The 16,270-nt window shown below is 35.8% G+C and overlaps 1 protein-coding gene and 1 pseudogene across 4 annotated transcripts in view; one reads left to right on the plus strand and one right to left on the minus strand.

The window, feature by feature from the left end:
* The window catches only part of WDR7 (WD repeat domain 7), a 299,900-nt gene that overhangs the window by 128,340 nt on the left and 155,290 nt on the right, over positions 1–16,270 (plus strand). The window lies entirely within an intron of this gene.
* On the minus strand, positions 13,643–13,892 carry LOC109440821 (small ribosomal subunit protein eS27 pseudogene; annotated as a pseudogene).

The following is a 16,270-nucleotide window of genomic DNA, read 5'->3' on the forward strand; positions in this document are numbered from 1 at the left end:
CTGAGTTCCTAATATGTGTCAGGCTGTGCTCCAGGCTCGTTTCAATCCTCACAACAACTAATTTTAGTAAAGCCTCATCCTCACTTCCATTTTACGAGAGAGGAAAATGAGGCACAGAATGGTTAAGGAACTTTCCACAGAAAAACCGCAGATAGGAAATGGCAGCGTTGGGATTTGAATCCAGGCCATCTGCCTCTAGATCCTGTGCTCTTAAATGCAAGTAATTTGTTCCAGCAATATGATTTAAAGAATCTTCTAAGAAAATAAACAAATACATTCATCATTTTCTCTATGTGTGATGTGGAAACTTACATTTTAATTTTTAATATAGTTTAGTTTTTTATGGAGTACAAGGAAATACTTAAAATGTGAAGAAAAGACCTCTTGTTTTCTTTAAAAATAAACAGATAATTAGTACAGGAAGATAATTTTATATTAGAATTATTTTATGTTCATTTGAAATTACAGACATAAATACACCAGCGCATATACAATATTAGGTTACAAAACCTTAAGGTGTGGTTATTCAGATTTAATGTGAGATATTTTTTCTAATGCATTTAGAGTAAATAGGAAAAAGCAGAAATACTTACATAGGCGTGTAGGGGCTATTAAAAAAAAAAAAGCCTTTTATGTGAGTGGATAACCTTCAGGATGAACTTAAAGTTTGGCCTTTTGTGAGCTATGTAATAATACCTCACAGATAAGGATGAATTGCATTAGATTGTGGCACACTGTTATATATCTGTATATTACATGCATTGCCCTTGTAATTGATAACAAACCCATATGACCAAAAGTTGTAATTCACAAAAGTAATGACAACAGTGTCTCATAATTCACAGACTTTATGTCATACCTGTGAGTGATTACTGCTACTGTGCAAACCATGTTAAAGGGGAAAACAGGTTTTCAACAGGATGTGGGCTTTTGAAGAATTCTTCCTGATTATTTTATAGTCACTTTCAATACACAAAAAGATAATTACATTCACTAGCATCCTTGACTTTCCCCATGATTTCTTGGACTAAAATTAATAGCCAAGCATAAAGCCTTTTATTACTCTTAATTTGAACTTTTTAATCACAAATGAAAGTTAGCACTTACTATTTGAAGGGAAGACGATCATGAACCTGAATGTATTTTCTCCCACGTGATAGACCGGAAGGAGGAGCCCTCCCTCACAGGTAGGACAAAAATCAAGAGACGATACTTACCCATCTTGTGTTGTTTTTTTTTGATAACTATATATCGTAAATAAAGATGGGTGACTTACATAAATAAATAACCTAATAATAAACCTAATTTAAAAGGATTCAGGAAGACAAAACCAGCTACTCTCTCTGTTTGTCCTTTTTGTATATATATTTTTTCATTGTCGTTGGTACCACCTAAAAGAAATGAAAGGAATATTTCATTTAATTCAACAAAAACATTAATATGCACCTTGTATTTTTCTATCAGCACATTCTAGGGAGGATTTAATACAGCAAACATTTAGTTGAGAAGCTGACAGTTTAGTTTTAGAGTGATGTAAAATTTACATTTCCTATGTATGTCTAAGGGTGAATCCATAGATTTCATAGAAATAGAGAATCAAAATAAAACAGATTAAAATCAACTACATGAAAAGCTGGTCTGCAATAGTAAATAGTAAGTATATAATTAGAATATTTCAAAATATATATGGTTGCTGCACAGGCTCTAGCATCTCGTGTTCAAATACCAGCTTCCCTGCTTATTTGCTCTGTGGCCTTTTGCAAGTTACCTGACCATGCCAAGCCTCCATTTTCTCACCTGAAATGTGAGGATAGTAAGATTGGAGGATTAAATGAGATGATGTGTGCCTTCTTAGCAGAGGAATTGGCTCATAAGAGCTCAAGAAATGCTATGTGCTCCTTCCTTCCTTTCCCCGACCTCATAACCACCGTCATCCTTAAGTGATTTGCTTTAATAAATAGAATAATTGATTTGTAACTAACAAATTATTTATAAATCAGTTCTTCTAGATGACTTGATGTTTATTCTAGGTAGTTTGATCATGACTCCCAGGGATATAAATTACTAGATAAATTTATACTTTATAGATCGAGAAATAAGCTACAACCAAAGTTCCATGCAAATTTTCAGAAATATCTAAAAATTGGTTCATGAAATACAGATGAATTATTATATTTCTTAAACACTTTTATGTTGACTTCTTTTAACCACACTTATTGTCTGATTTGGATCTGACCAAGAAGAATGAATCGTTTCATGAAATAGAAATAATGACAGCCTTAAAAGAAGATATTTATTTATACGTATGGTAGGGAAAGGAGAGTTAATTTGCATATTCAGACTTATGTTTGGCCCGTGGTGATCAGTGAGGAATGGGAGGGAGAGAATGATACAGAAAAGATTTCTGAAGATTCTGATATCACCATTTAGTTGAGACTCACTGATAGGAAAGCATATTTAAAAGATGATAAAGTCTAAATGATAAAAGAAAATCTTCACCACACTATCATTAATAATAACCTTGCCAAGAAAGAAAAAGGAAAAACATTTAATGAAGCTTTCATACTTGCAAAGGATGCTTACTTGTCAGGTCAGTTTTTTAAAAGTGTATGTTCAAAAGTAGAACAAGGTATACCACACCAAAATATCAATTAAATGTGAGAGTAGAATAAAGACATTTCCAGAAATGCAAGATCTCAAAAAACAAACAAACAAAACAATATCTCCCATGCTCTCTTATCAGGAACTAGTACAGGAGGTGCTCCACCAAAATAAGGGAAAACAAGAAAGAGGCAGCTTGGGATCCAGTGAAACAGGCAACCTTGTTTATAAAGTCTAGCTCCCCGTTTTGTGCTTGCAAATCCTATCCCACTGTCTTGTGAGTCTGCATCTGTTAGGAACATAACCTCAGGAACCCAGCCATCCAGTGGGTTGCATAGAGAAGAGAATTCTGGGAAACAGGTATTTGTATTTCAAGATCTAGCAGCCCCTCATGGGAAGTCACACAATGATTGGATTAATTTTATCAAGTTTTCTTCAAATGCACTGAGCTGTGTTCCAGATATATAGCAAGATCTGCTTTACTTCCCAGGCTGGGCTTGATTTGTGCTCCCTAGCCTGCTTACCCATTTTCCAGATTTACATAAATGGGTGAGAATTTGGAGTTGAATTATTGAAACCTATAAAAAATCATGTAAACAACAGCAACGAAAGACAATTATTAACTACAAGAAGGGAACAACAGTAATACTGAAAAAGTTCTCAAGATTGATAATCCAGATCCAGATTGGGCTATTATAAATAGCATGCACGTCATCATGAAAATAGAAAGATTGATTATGATATAGTTTCAACAAAAACTATGATATAATAAATTGGGAGGAAGAGGGAGAAGGCAGAAGACAGAGTGTGTGCGAATGTGGTATGTGTGTGAGTGAATATGTGTGTGTATGTGTGTGTGAGAGAGAGACATGTGCAAATAAGTTATGTACACGTATGTGAAGGAGAACCCAATATTCATGGACCACAGTGGGGCATTTAAGCCTAAAGATAAGATAAACCTGAAACTGAAAAATTAGAAAGTAGCAACACAGTATTTTCCAAAAGAGCCCAAAGTGATTTTTGCAGAGTGAAAAATGGGGATGGGGTTGAGGGAGTGCTGCTTTTTTATACTTACTTGCAGAACTGTTTGAGTCTTTAAACAGTGTATAGTTTCATACATTTTCATAAATTAAAAACTATACATATAATTCGGTTTTAAAAAGTAGAACAAGGAAGTACATAACCAAAGGTGATAGTAAAAAGTGACATAAAACAATGTCACCAAGTCCAAGCCAGAACCAACTGGAAGCAAGCAGAGTATGCGATTTGGTCCATCTGCCTTCCCTTCTTGTTTTCTACAGCTATGCACCAAAGAAGGGGAAGAGCTCCACTAGGGTGTGAGTTAGTGTAGGATGGAAAGAGAGGGAGAGACATTAAAAACATTTGGATGACATGGAGAGAGGAGTGAAGGGAATGCAGATATTTTAAGTTAGGTTTTTTTTTACTGTATCCTGAACTGCGTCGAAGAGTTACGAAAACCTGCTCCTGTGACAACAGTCACTCTTGAAATTTTTGAAAAAGAAACTGTGAAGAATGAACACAAAAAATTTGTAGATGGATGAAAGTATTTTTAAAAATGGAGATAAACTGGATCTCAGACACTCTAAACTGGTTAGTGTACTGTTCATATATACCGAAAATCGGCAGTAGACTTTAAATACGATTTGGGACCACCTAGAAGAAAAGTAAGAATCGGTAAAGGTGCCCTGAGCCTTCCCATGTGCCTGAATTTTATCACAGTGTTTCAGTTGTGTTGATTTTGTTGCCATCCATCACCTAAAATAATTTTGATGTTTTGGTGTAAGATGTGTATGATTTATCATAAAATGACATTTATACTCCTCTGTGGTTTTCACTGCAGACAATACACTACAGAATGGGTCATTCTGTTCATGGAAAGCTGTTTCTTATGATAAATTTGGACTTTTTAGAATTTGGTTTGACATGACTTGCTGCTGCTGTTACCGGCACAAGTATCATTGCTAATGCCTTACTCATTATTTTCTCATGATGAATTTATCGGCTGACTTAGGGATTAGGGAAGAGAGTTTCTGAGGAACAGGAGACAGTCTATAAAGAAAATACCAGCAACTCAGCCCAAGCTTCATTCAGCAGGACAGTAAATAAACATGTCAGTGGTAGCAATCACTCCCTGCTCCAGAGTTACCCCAGGTCATCTCTGGGAACACACCTTGCACACTTGTACTTGTGATGTTAAGGTGTGTGTCATACTCGAGTCTATTTTCATGTGGAAGGTTTTGCACATCCCATAAACACACGCTCTTTCAGAGGGCCTGGCTTGATGTCATAGAGCGTGTTTTACTGTGTAATGTGGAGAGAGTGGCATTCACTCTTTGGAGTCCAGGGGTGCATTTGGCAGACGTTTGCCCTGCGGAAGCATGGTCTTCAGTGTAGCCGGACAGGTCTGAGACAGTCCCTGTGTGGGGTTCATGATACACAGTTGAGCATCTTTGAACTTGAAGGAATTAGCCAGGCAAAAGGGGTGGCGGAGGGAGAAGCTTTCTAAGCTGGAGTCAAGGCTTGGGAGGGAAAGAGCAAGTGGTGGTGTCACATTTGGGACAAGTGTAAGCATTCACTTCACGATGAATGTATACCGAGTGGGGTGGGCCCACAACCGACAGGAGATGATGTTAAAGGAAAGGCCAGATGACAAAAGTCCTTGAAGGTCAGGCTGAGCTGCTTTGTTCTTATTCAGGGGACTGTTAGGAACCATTGAAGAGTTTTAAGCCATGTGAGTGGATAATCTGGTTTGCCCTTAGTCACAACGCACTGGCTATATGTGCTGAATATGTTGGGGTCAGTGCAGTTGGGGGTACACAGTTAACAAGGGCAGGGAAACCATTAGGAGGAGCATATTGCAGTCACCAGGTGCCAGCTGCTGAGGCCTGAACTGAGATGCTGCAGGTGCAGCTCAGGAGGTGGAGCCACAAAATACCTAAGAGCTGAATTTAATTCTCTAATTTTTTTAGAGTGATATTTATTTAATTGTGTTTAAACAGTCTGATTATTTGAAGTTCTCTAGGTTTACCATTAAAATAAGCTAGTTGTTACCTAATAGTAAACAAAACTTTCCAATAAAATGAATGCTTACATTTACAAATGTCAGTTGAAGTACAATAATTTATATTGTTATTTAAGTGCTTTATTATGAATTTAGTGTAGAGAATATTACTGTCATTCACGTGCCATGTAACCACCCCCCAGTTTTGCTATATTATCATGGAGCTGGAAAGACCTACTTCATAATCTAGTAGCTAGATTCTAGACCAGTCTTGACTCAGGGCAAGGAATTCCTCGTGTTACAAAACTACACATAAAGATTATCCAACCTCTGCTGGCACACGGCATCACTTTTCTATCATTACGTAATAAATTACCCCAAATGTTGCAGTTTAAAATGACCTCACAATTCCCAAGGGTCCGGGAGTCCAGGCACGGCTTCGCTACGTCCGCTGCGCTGGGTCTCACAAGCCTGCAGTCCAGGTGTTGGCTGGGGCTGGGTCTCGTCTGAGGCTGGTGGCCCTCTTCCTGCCTCACACGCTAATCAGCAGAATGCGGGTCCTGGCACTTGTACGACTGAGGTCCTCAGCTCCTCCAGGCCGGGCCCTGTCCCCTGCCACATGGCCCTCTCTGTAGGCGTTTCCCATCACAGCAGCTCGCTTCTTCAAAGTCAGCAGGGATTCGCTCTAGTACGTGCTTCCTGTAACCTAATGGAGAGTGCCATACAATGTCACCTGATTGTGGGCGTGGCATCCCATCACTGCTAAATTCAGTTGCTTAGAAGCAAGTCCCAGATCTCTGCCCACCCTCAAGGGGAGGGGGTGACATAAGGGTGTGACTCATTGGGGTCACCTTTAGGATTCTCCCATCACACCTATGCCATGGGGCTCACTGTTTGCACTATTGTTTCTTCCTATTTTGCTTGGGTGTGTGTGTGTGTGTGTGTGTGTGAGAGAGAGAGAGAGAGAGAGAGAGAGAGAGAGAGAGAGAGAGAGAGAGAGAATTTCTCCCATGTCCTCTCTTTGTCCTTAACAGCTTCTCATGTGACCTAATTTCTAGATCCTTTCCTCTTCAGTTGTTTGTACTGTGTTTCCCCGAAAATAAGACCTAAACGGAAAATAAGCCCTAGCATGATTTTTCAGGATGACATCCCCTAAACATAAGCCCTAAAGTGTCTTTTGGAGCAAACCTTAACACAAGACCCGGTCTTATTTTCGGAGAAACTCGGTACGTACTCCAGTTTGTCAGTGATATTTCTCAGAACTTGGCACCCAGATCTGACCATGCTGTCACTAGCAGACCGGTACAAGTATTATGGGACTATTGCTTCCCTTTATCTGGATTCCGTAATTCTCAAACTAAATTGGTTTTCTTTAGGAAGCATCCCACATTTTTGACTGCTACTAAGTATGAAATCACCTAAACGCTTCATTTTTACATGAAGTGTTGTTAATTCAAGTCTTCTCAATTTAGAAACTTGACTTGATATTTATCCTTTTTGATTTCTGTCTTGTTGGCTTCAGCCTATCATTCAGACTAGAATTCTTCCTTCTGTCCAGTGCATTAGTTATTCCTTCAGCTTCATGTCCTCCATGAATATGATGAACAGCCTTCTATGTGTCATATGCTAACTAGTTAATTGTGGACCAACGAGACTCCTGCAGCACGTGGCTAGGGAGCTGCCCCACCTGGGCACCAGCCCTGACTTACTGTGGAGGGTCAGTTTTTCAACTCAGTATAAACGGATCCTTTTGCAGTGTCGCCCAACTCAAATTTCCCCCATCTTGTTCATACTACTACAAGAGATTTCTTCAGATGCCTTGCTCAAATCAGAAATACATTGCATTTATGCACAGTATAGGTTTAAGAAAATGAGTTTTAAATTTGTTAAATTTGTGGTATTGAGTCTAACCTACAAGTATTTACAAGGGTTTTAAATCATTCTTGAAATGCATTGAGTTGCCATGATATTGGAAATATATAATTTTTTAATTAGCAAACAACAGCAGTAATTATCCTCAGGGTTTTTAGGGGTCACCTCAAGGGTTATTGACTAGATGACTGTCGTGATAGAAGAGATATAACCATCTGCCCATGGGTGTCAGGAAATCAGGAAGATACGTGTGTTTTACATATATATACACATAGACATATACATATTTCTGTTTCTGACTTTGTGTATATTGTGATTGTCATGACATTTATTGATGGACTGTCTATGAGAATGTGTAAATGCTTGATTTGCTCAATTTAAAACAGGTCTTGTGTTACTATGTTTTAACAAAAGGTGTAGTAAATCAGGTGTGTATAAGATTATTTATGTACTATATTATTTAAAAATATCACTTTAAGAAAACTTGGCTTGGGATAGAAAAATCTCTTCTGGTATTAATATTTTGATTATTTTTGATATTTAGGTATTTGCAGTTGACTTCATATGATTCATGAAATATGTAAAGAACCTTACATACATATAAATATACTGTATACTTTTTGAGAATAATTTCTATAACTATGAGGTATATTTTTTAAAGCTTCATGAGTTTAATTTGAAAGAAAAGAAAATATGAAGACTAATAGAAAGATATGTGTAGTCATATCCAAAGTAGTCAGATAGCCTACTTATAGTTTTATTGACCAGCTAGAGCCACATTTAACAGATTTTTTTCCTTATTCTCTTCCAACTGCAGTTGGTTCTTTTTGAAGTAAAAGCAACAGGTGCAGTAACAGTACTTGTCTCTCATCTCTGGCCAGGATTCACCTAAATTTTGGTGAAGGGCGAAAATGTAGAACAAATGAAACCATCTGCCACTCGTAACCAACTAGCCCTAAGCCATCATTGGGGACAATGCTAGTGACACAGGAGTTGGCCCCTGGACTGGGCTCCTGCTGGGCCTCATTTCAGAGGGTTAAGGCCGATCCTGTCAGCACACGTTTCAGGATGTGATTCCCTCACCAGACAGTCATACAGAGATCAAAGCAGCTTTTAATTTGCGTTTAATTACTCCTTGAGAAACCATCTACCATATCCAGCAATAGCTATTGCATAAAAAAACCCCAGATAAGTATGTACTTTTTTTTTGGAAATCTGAAATAGACTTAATCTCTTCAAATGCTAAATATGAGTATATTAATTCTTTTTGGTATCTCTTAATTGTTTTCCCAAAAATTATAAGTAAAAGAAGATAATATGAACAGAAAGGATTATTTTGTTTTCAGTGATTTATGCTTTGTAATAATTTTCATTTCTTTAAAAGAGGCCTTTCAAATACAATTTCTAAGAAGATGGTTTAGCCCCTTGTCAATGGTAATTTTTATACCAAGATTTAACTTCAAATTAGAATAAATGAATACTATTTTCCTAGACTTATTAGAATTCTAATAGGATTGTAATTTTTATTTATATATTAATGTTTTGTGACTTTTTCAGAGTTTATCAAAAAAATCACTAAGTGTCATAGTCAAAGGTGACTTCTCAGAGCTATAACTGATAAACATCTGTCACACAGCAAATTTGCATAAACAACTTCTCCTTTGTCAGATTTATGAGTTGACATGTTTGACTGACAGATGTCAGTGCAAGTTAAATGCAGTTTAATTTGGTAGTGCTATCTCAAAGAGGTTCACATTTTAATCTTTGCAGTTTGAAAACAAATGTGGCTATTGCCATTAATATAATTGGCTCCTTGCTTAGTGAAGAAGTATGAACATAAAACACTAGTATTTGGATTAAGCTTTTTATGGGTATGACCTGTAAAAGGATCTCAAAATTAGTCATTTTGTGAGCCATTGTGACCAGTCAGAAACAAAGTCTATCGATTAGCAATGGCTGACATTTCAAAATGGCTGTGTAGAAAAATGTTATTGGATTTATTAATGTTTCTCATCAGCTGTAATCACCAACAATTTTGAGTAAAAATGTCACAAGCTGATTCTACTTAACAATTTGCTATTGTAAAATTTTAGTTTTATAACCTCTAATTTTGATTAGTATATTAAAAATGCCACTTAATCAAATGATTACTTCTGGACTTAAGAAAAAACATATGGGAAAAATAAGTGAAAAAATAGCTTGGGAATTAGGTTTAGATATTGCAAGATTTTGATTTTTTTATTGAGATGAAATTCATAGAACATAAAGTTAACCATTTTAGAGTGAATAATTTGATTTGTTTTAAGACTAGAAAGACATTAAGAGCTGACATACTGGTACTGTATGACAGATATGGCTATATATCAATGTAAAATAAACTAGAACATTTCAGGCAAAATTCTGAGAGAGATATTTAAGAATTTGCATCTTAATAACCAGCATTATAAATAAAAATATCGGTATTTCAAAAACACTAGATGATGATGATGATGTACAAAAGAAAATCTGGGTTTGTATGAGGTTTGATCGAAAAATATGGTGAATCTTTTAAGAAAATTATTACAGTAAAAGACACATTGCCATTAATCCCCCTCAAAATACTTCCCCTCACTTCGAACACACTTATCCCATCATTCATGCCACTTTCTGAAGCAGTTCTGGAAGTCCTTTTTCCCGAGTGTCTTTACTTCATCCTCCATCATGACAGCACTGAATGTCACACATCCCTTCTGGTACAACAGTTTCTGTCAAATAAAAAACATTACAGTGTGTCCTCATCCACCTTATTCACCAGATCTGACACCATGCAACTTCTGGCTGTTTCCCAAAGTCAAAATGGCCATGAAAGGAAAACGTTTTGAATTGATTCAGGACATTGAGGCAGCCACGGCAGTGCAAATAAAGACACTCACAGAAGAGGACTTCCAGAACTGCTTCAGAATGTGGCAAGAACGATGAGATAAGTGTGTTTGAAGTGAAGGGGAGTATTTTCAGGGGGATTAATGGCAATGTGTCTTTTACTGTATTAAATTTTTAAAATTTAAATAAACATTCACCGTATTTTCTCATACCTCGTATGAATTAATTTTAAGGCACTTAGCCCTCAGCATGGGAGTCTATGGTGAATTCATTTATACACACACACACACACACACACACACACACACACACAGAGAGAGAGAGAGAGAGAGAGAGAGAGACAGCCAAAAAAATGTATACACATTTTAAGAAAGGAAAAAACTATTAAAATTGTAATACTCAATATATACCAGTAACAAAAGATGAATACAAGTCATGTGTATACATTTTTTGGCACCGCAGTATATAAAGTTTCTATATCAATGTAGCTTTATTTTGCTTGCCTTTTACTTCTTTATACCCAAAAGCATGTTCTTTGATCCTTATTTAAGTTCTTAGGCATATTAATCTAAAGCAGGGATGAACTGCTCGGGGAATGTCAAGTCCAGATTCTCTGCTGTTTATTGAACAGTACCGTGTTTCCCATAAAATAAGACCTAGCCGGACAATCAGCTCTAATGTCTCTTTTGGAGCAAAAATTAATATAAGACCCAGTCTTATTTTACTATAATATAAGACCGGGTCTAATATAATATAATGTAATATAGTATAATATAATACCAGGTATAATATAATATAATATAATTAATATAATATAATGTAATACTGGGTCTTACATTAATTTTTGCTCCAAAAGACTCATTAGAACTGATTGTTCGGCTAGGTTTTATTTTTGGGGTAACAGGGTATAGACTGGTTGTACTAGCAAACAGGACCCACCACCTTTGAATGATTAAATGATATTAGGAAGTTAAGCATAGTTTTTCCTTGATATTTTTGGACATCTGCTGATGGAGTATGAATACAAGAATTTTAATGACTAAATTTGTATCTACTTCTGAGTTTATATATTTTATATTTAATTTCGATCTCTGGGCACACCTAGCATGTGGACATCAAAATTGTCCCCACAGCAAAAAGCTTTTTAAACAAAGTGTTACTGATTCAATTATTTGGCACTAATTTATTTGGGTGCATGTACTCAAAACTGGAAACAGGTGAGACACAGGGCTGTGTTTTACAGTCAGACACACACATTTTCATGAATTGGAATTAGAACCAAGTGATGTTTATTCTCCATGTTAAGGAACTTAAGCCAAATGTGATATTAAATGTTTTGCATATTCAGTATGTATAACATGTTAACCATAAACCTCACTGTAATGGTTTGAAATTTCATTTCATCAGCTTTAATTTTTTTGTCATTTCATAGTGACATACGAGGGTTAAGTGAAAAATCTGGAAATATATAAAATATGAAATATTTTAAAGCAAGATTCATTACTTTCAAACAAAGACAGTGGGTATGCTTATTTTAAAGTTTATAAAGTTTCTCTATAATTGGCAATTGGCATACATTTATTCACATAAAAACCTCAACTCATTGACCATTGCCCACCTTGTTCGAACTCTGTGGTTATTTAACAAACCTAAACATACAAAAAGATCCAGTTTAATTCAGCATAAATTATTTTTGTTATGGAAATTTTCAAGCACACAGAAAATTAGAATTATATAATGAACATCCATTTACTGATTACCGGCTTCAGCAAATGTCAACACATAGTCTTAATGCATCTATTCTCCCTTCCACTGGATTATTTTAAAACAAACTCCAGATATCTTATTATTTTATAATTAATCCTTCTGTATCTCTTACTGATAATGACTCTTACCCACATTGTGTTTATTTAAAATTATTAACATTATTTCTTTATAATACCTAGTCATTATATTGACATAAATTCTGCATTAGTCAAATTAAAACAGTCTAGATTCTTCTCCCTTGAGAATCTTATTAGAGAAGAAAATAACAGTATAAAGCAGAAAGCTATGGCAGTTAGCCATTTAGCTTTTGAAGTTGACACATTATTCATGGCAAAAAATTAGATGTACCTGATAGGGGTTTGTCCAGGTGGAGTATTTTTAAATGATAGGGTGAGCATATGGAACTATAAGACCAAAGGGATTCGTGATGGCAAGGAAGGAAGCTGTGTATCATTTCTACTAGGGCATGGAGTCAAGAGAGGAAAGGGGTTATCCTGAGACAGGGTCAAGGGGGGGGACATGGAGAGACCATGAAAAGACAGTCCCTGGTGACATTGGTGACATTGAATTGGTGGGTTGCTCCAGAGAGATGAAGAATTCTAAAATGAAAGAGTAATGGAGAACAGTAGAAAAAAATGAGTGAACCCAAACGATCAAGAGATACAAAAGAAAGAAAGATATAAAAGAAGAAAAAAGCTTTTTAAAATCAGCGCTCTGGCTATGGGCCTGTTGAAGAGGCGTAGACTGTGGTATTAGTGCCGGTTATGGCCAGTCACCTAGCTCCACAGGGAAACATTTTCTGTAAGGCTGCGGTTTCTATTTCTGCCTCCCAGGAGTTGCCAGAGAGGTACCTCAACATTTGGATTTCGTGACTGGACTACCAGATGTGCATAAGTTCACTGGGCTCAAGTTCAACAGTCAAAGGAAACTTGGTCATTACTTCATGATTGGAAGTTAGTTTCTGCTTTTATCAGAATTATGAACGTGAAGTCTTACTATGTAATGGTTTCAGAGAAACCTAGTTCATTCCTGAACAGGGCAGAAAAGGAATTTTGTCCTCATTCTGATGTTTTGAGTTGCTGAATAAAAATGCATTGTGTCTGACTGAAATAAAAACGCACTGTGTATCTCAGTAATGTGTACATTACGAGACTCTTCTTTTGTTGACAAAACAACACGAGCTTGGAATTATAACCAGAGTGTTGCTTTTTGGGTTTGGGGAAAAGCAAACAAAACTTGACCTACACTTAAACAAATGCAACTTATTAGTTTTAAAGATTTAAATAGAACATTGATTTTGTCAATAATCTTCATGTTATTTTGTTACATTTTGTTACGTGTTTTTATAACTCCAAATATAGGAGTTGATTTGATGATAAAATAATAATTGTTACTACTTATTATCTCTAGTATTATAACTAGATGCTTTATCTCATCTGTTTTTTGTGTTTGTTTTTTGGTGGCGGGGGGGAGGCCGTATCCAAAATGTGTTTGTTGGGATGGGTCCTCCCTCGTCTTGACTCAGGGCTGCTTCCTTCTCAAGGAGCATCCTCTGTAAGCCTTGCTTTTCCTCCTATCGGCTGACAGAGGACCATGGAACAGCCAACACACAAAGCTACTGTTTGTGCATGGCTAAGCACGGTGATGATTTTATAGCCTCCTGGGCTTTCACATCCATGAAGTAGGAATTGGGGCTCTGCACCAGGCGCTTCTTCTTGTGTTTCCTCTTCTTTTCTGGAGAGGGATGAAGGAGATTCTTAGCGAGAGGCATGTTCTCATGGGGAGGTCATCACCGCCGGAAAGGTTATCTCATCTCTTTAATCCTAGCATATTACTCAGATGTATGTTATCCACATGTTAGAGATGAGGAAATTCAAGCTCAGAGAGGGTTAGTATGTTACTCAAGTTCACTGAGCTTATGTACAGAAAGGCTGGAATTCTAATTGGTGTTGTAGCACCAAAGTTTGGACTATTCCTTTTATTCCATGCTGCCTCGTAGATGTAAAATACCTAGTGTGGTGCCTGCGGTGTGATGCTTATTGAAAAAGAGTTGTCTTTCTTACCACCCATGGTGGGGAAACAGATACAGCTTCTCATAATAACCTATAGTCCTGTACACGTAAGTAACTATGGAATGGCCCAGGAATATGTGTAGGGTCTTTTTAGGCAGTTGGACCTTCAGCTGGCACGAGAGCCTGAATTAGAAGTTATTTATAATTCATCAATTCATTGATTGTGTCCTATAAGAAAGCATCTGGGGTACATCCTCTTAGTAAATAACAATTGCTATCTTAGAAATTTACTACTTTTTAATATTTACTCAAATATCAAGAGGTTAGCATTTTAATATTACCAGAATAACTTAAACTTTTAAGCCATTCTGGTGGCACATTGATGTATATTACAAATATAAATGTTCATATGTGAAAAATACACAACCATATACATACACATATATGGAAATATAGATTAGAATATTTCAATTGCTGAGTATCTGTGGATATTGATATTCATTCACAATAAACAAAATAGATACTTTTGCTGGTGAACTTATGGCTTTAACTAAATAAGAACTTCAGCATGATTTTATTTTAAAAAAATTTCCTACGCTTTGAATTATACTGAGATTTAACATGTTTGCAGGTTCTAACATCGAGTTACCATGGTCAAACAGTTAGTTTGCCCTCCAGAAATATGCAAATATATTTAAATTAATTGGATTATTAGTAAACTTGTAGACATTAGTTATTGGTTTATGGGGAAATGAAGAGCTCAGGTAAAATATGAAAATTTCCTAAAAGATTATTTTCCTTTGTGTGTATGAAGTTTTAAATACTTTTTAACATGACAAAGTAGTGTGTGTTACCTTGCAGAAGTTTTAGAAAAAAGAAAAGGTTAAGAAATATGGAATACCACTGCCTCACCACAATAACTATTAACATAGTTAGAATTTCTTTCAGTGTTTTCTATGCATTTTTAAAGTTATTATTGGGAATACACAATTTTGTGTCCTAATGCTTTATCCCCTACTTACCCTTAGATCATGAGCATTATTCTTACCGTTGATCCATTAAATTAAAGGACCTGTTTGATTTGACTAATTTTAAATGTATTTTATTTAATCACTTAATTGATTTTAATTACTATATCACACCTGAACCTACCACACCATGTAAACCAAGAACTAGAACATTGCCAATCGTTTATATTGATATGTGTGTTGTTCCCTATTCCATCTTCCTGCCTGCTCTGAGAGGGAGCTACTCTTTTGAATTTTGTATTTCTTGTTTCCTTGCTTTCTGTTTATTTGTTTTGTTTCATACATAGGAGTGCCTAAAGAATATATCACTTGGTTTCACTTGTTTTAAACTTTATAAAAATCTGTGATAGTGTATACAATCATTTATTTGGTACTTGTTTTTAACTTATATTTTTTGTAATACTGTGTATTACAAAGATTCATTTATGTTGTATGTAGCTACAGTTCAGTCATTTTTACTACTTAACTAATAGTAAATAGAAAAAAAAGCATGATTTATTTATTCATTTTACTGTCAATGGACATTTGAGTTATCAGGGTTTTGTGTTTTTTTTAACTGTTATTTAGTAGGGTTATGAACATTCTTACCCATGTCTTCTATACATATGCATATGATTTTTCTCTTCAATATATACCTACCATGTTTCCCCACAAATAAGACCTAGCCGGACAATCAACTCTAATGGGTCTTTTGGAGCAAAATTTAATATGACCCGGTCTTATTTTACTATAAGACCAGGTATAATATAATACAATATAATATCATACTGGGTCTTGTATAATATAAGACCAGATATAATATAATATATGACATAACATAACATAACATAACATAACATAACATAACATAACATAATATAATATAATACGGGGTCTTGTATTAATTTTTGCTCCGAAAGACTGATTGTCCGACGGCTAGGTCTTATTTGCAGGGAAACGTGGTAGGACTGGAATTGCTGTGTTTTAGGATATGCAGCTTTATAGTATAGAGTCAAATTCTTATGCACGGTGTATAACAGATTCTATTGAGCTGCATCCTCTCCTAGAGTTGACATATAGTGTAGAAAATGGTATCTTATTGTGCCTCCGATTTGCATTTTCTTGCTTAC

The sequence above is a fragment of the Rhinolophus sinicus genome, chromosome 4 (assembly GCF_057876585.1).
Source record: "Rhinolophus sinicus isolate RSI-liver-muscle chromosome 4, RSI-T2T, whole genome shotgun sequence".
In the NCBI taxonomy this organism is placed as follows: domain Eukaryota; kingdom Metazoa; phylum Chordata; class Mammalia; order Chiroptera; family Rhinolophidae; genus Rhinolophus; species Rhinolophus sinicus.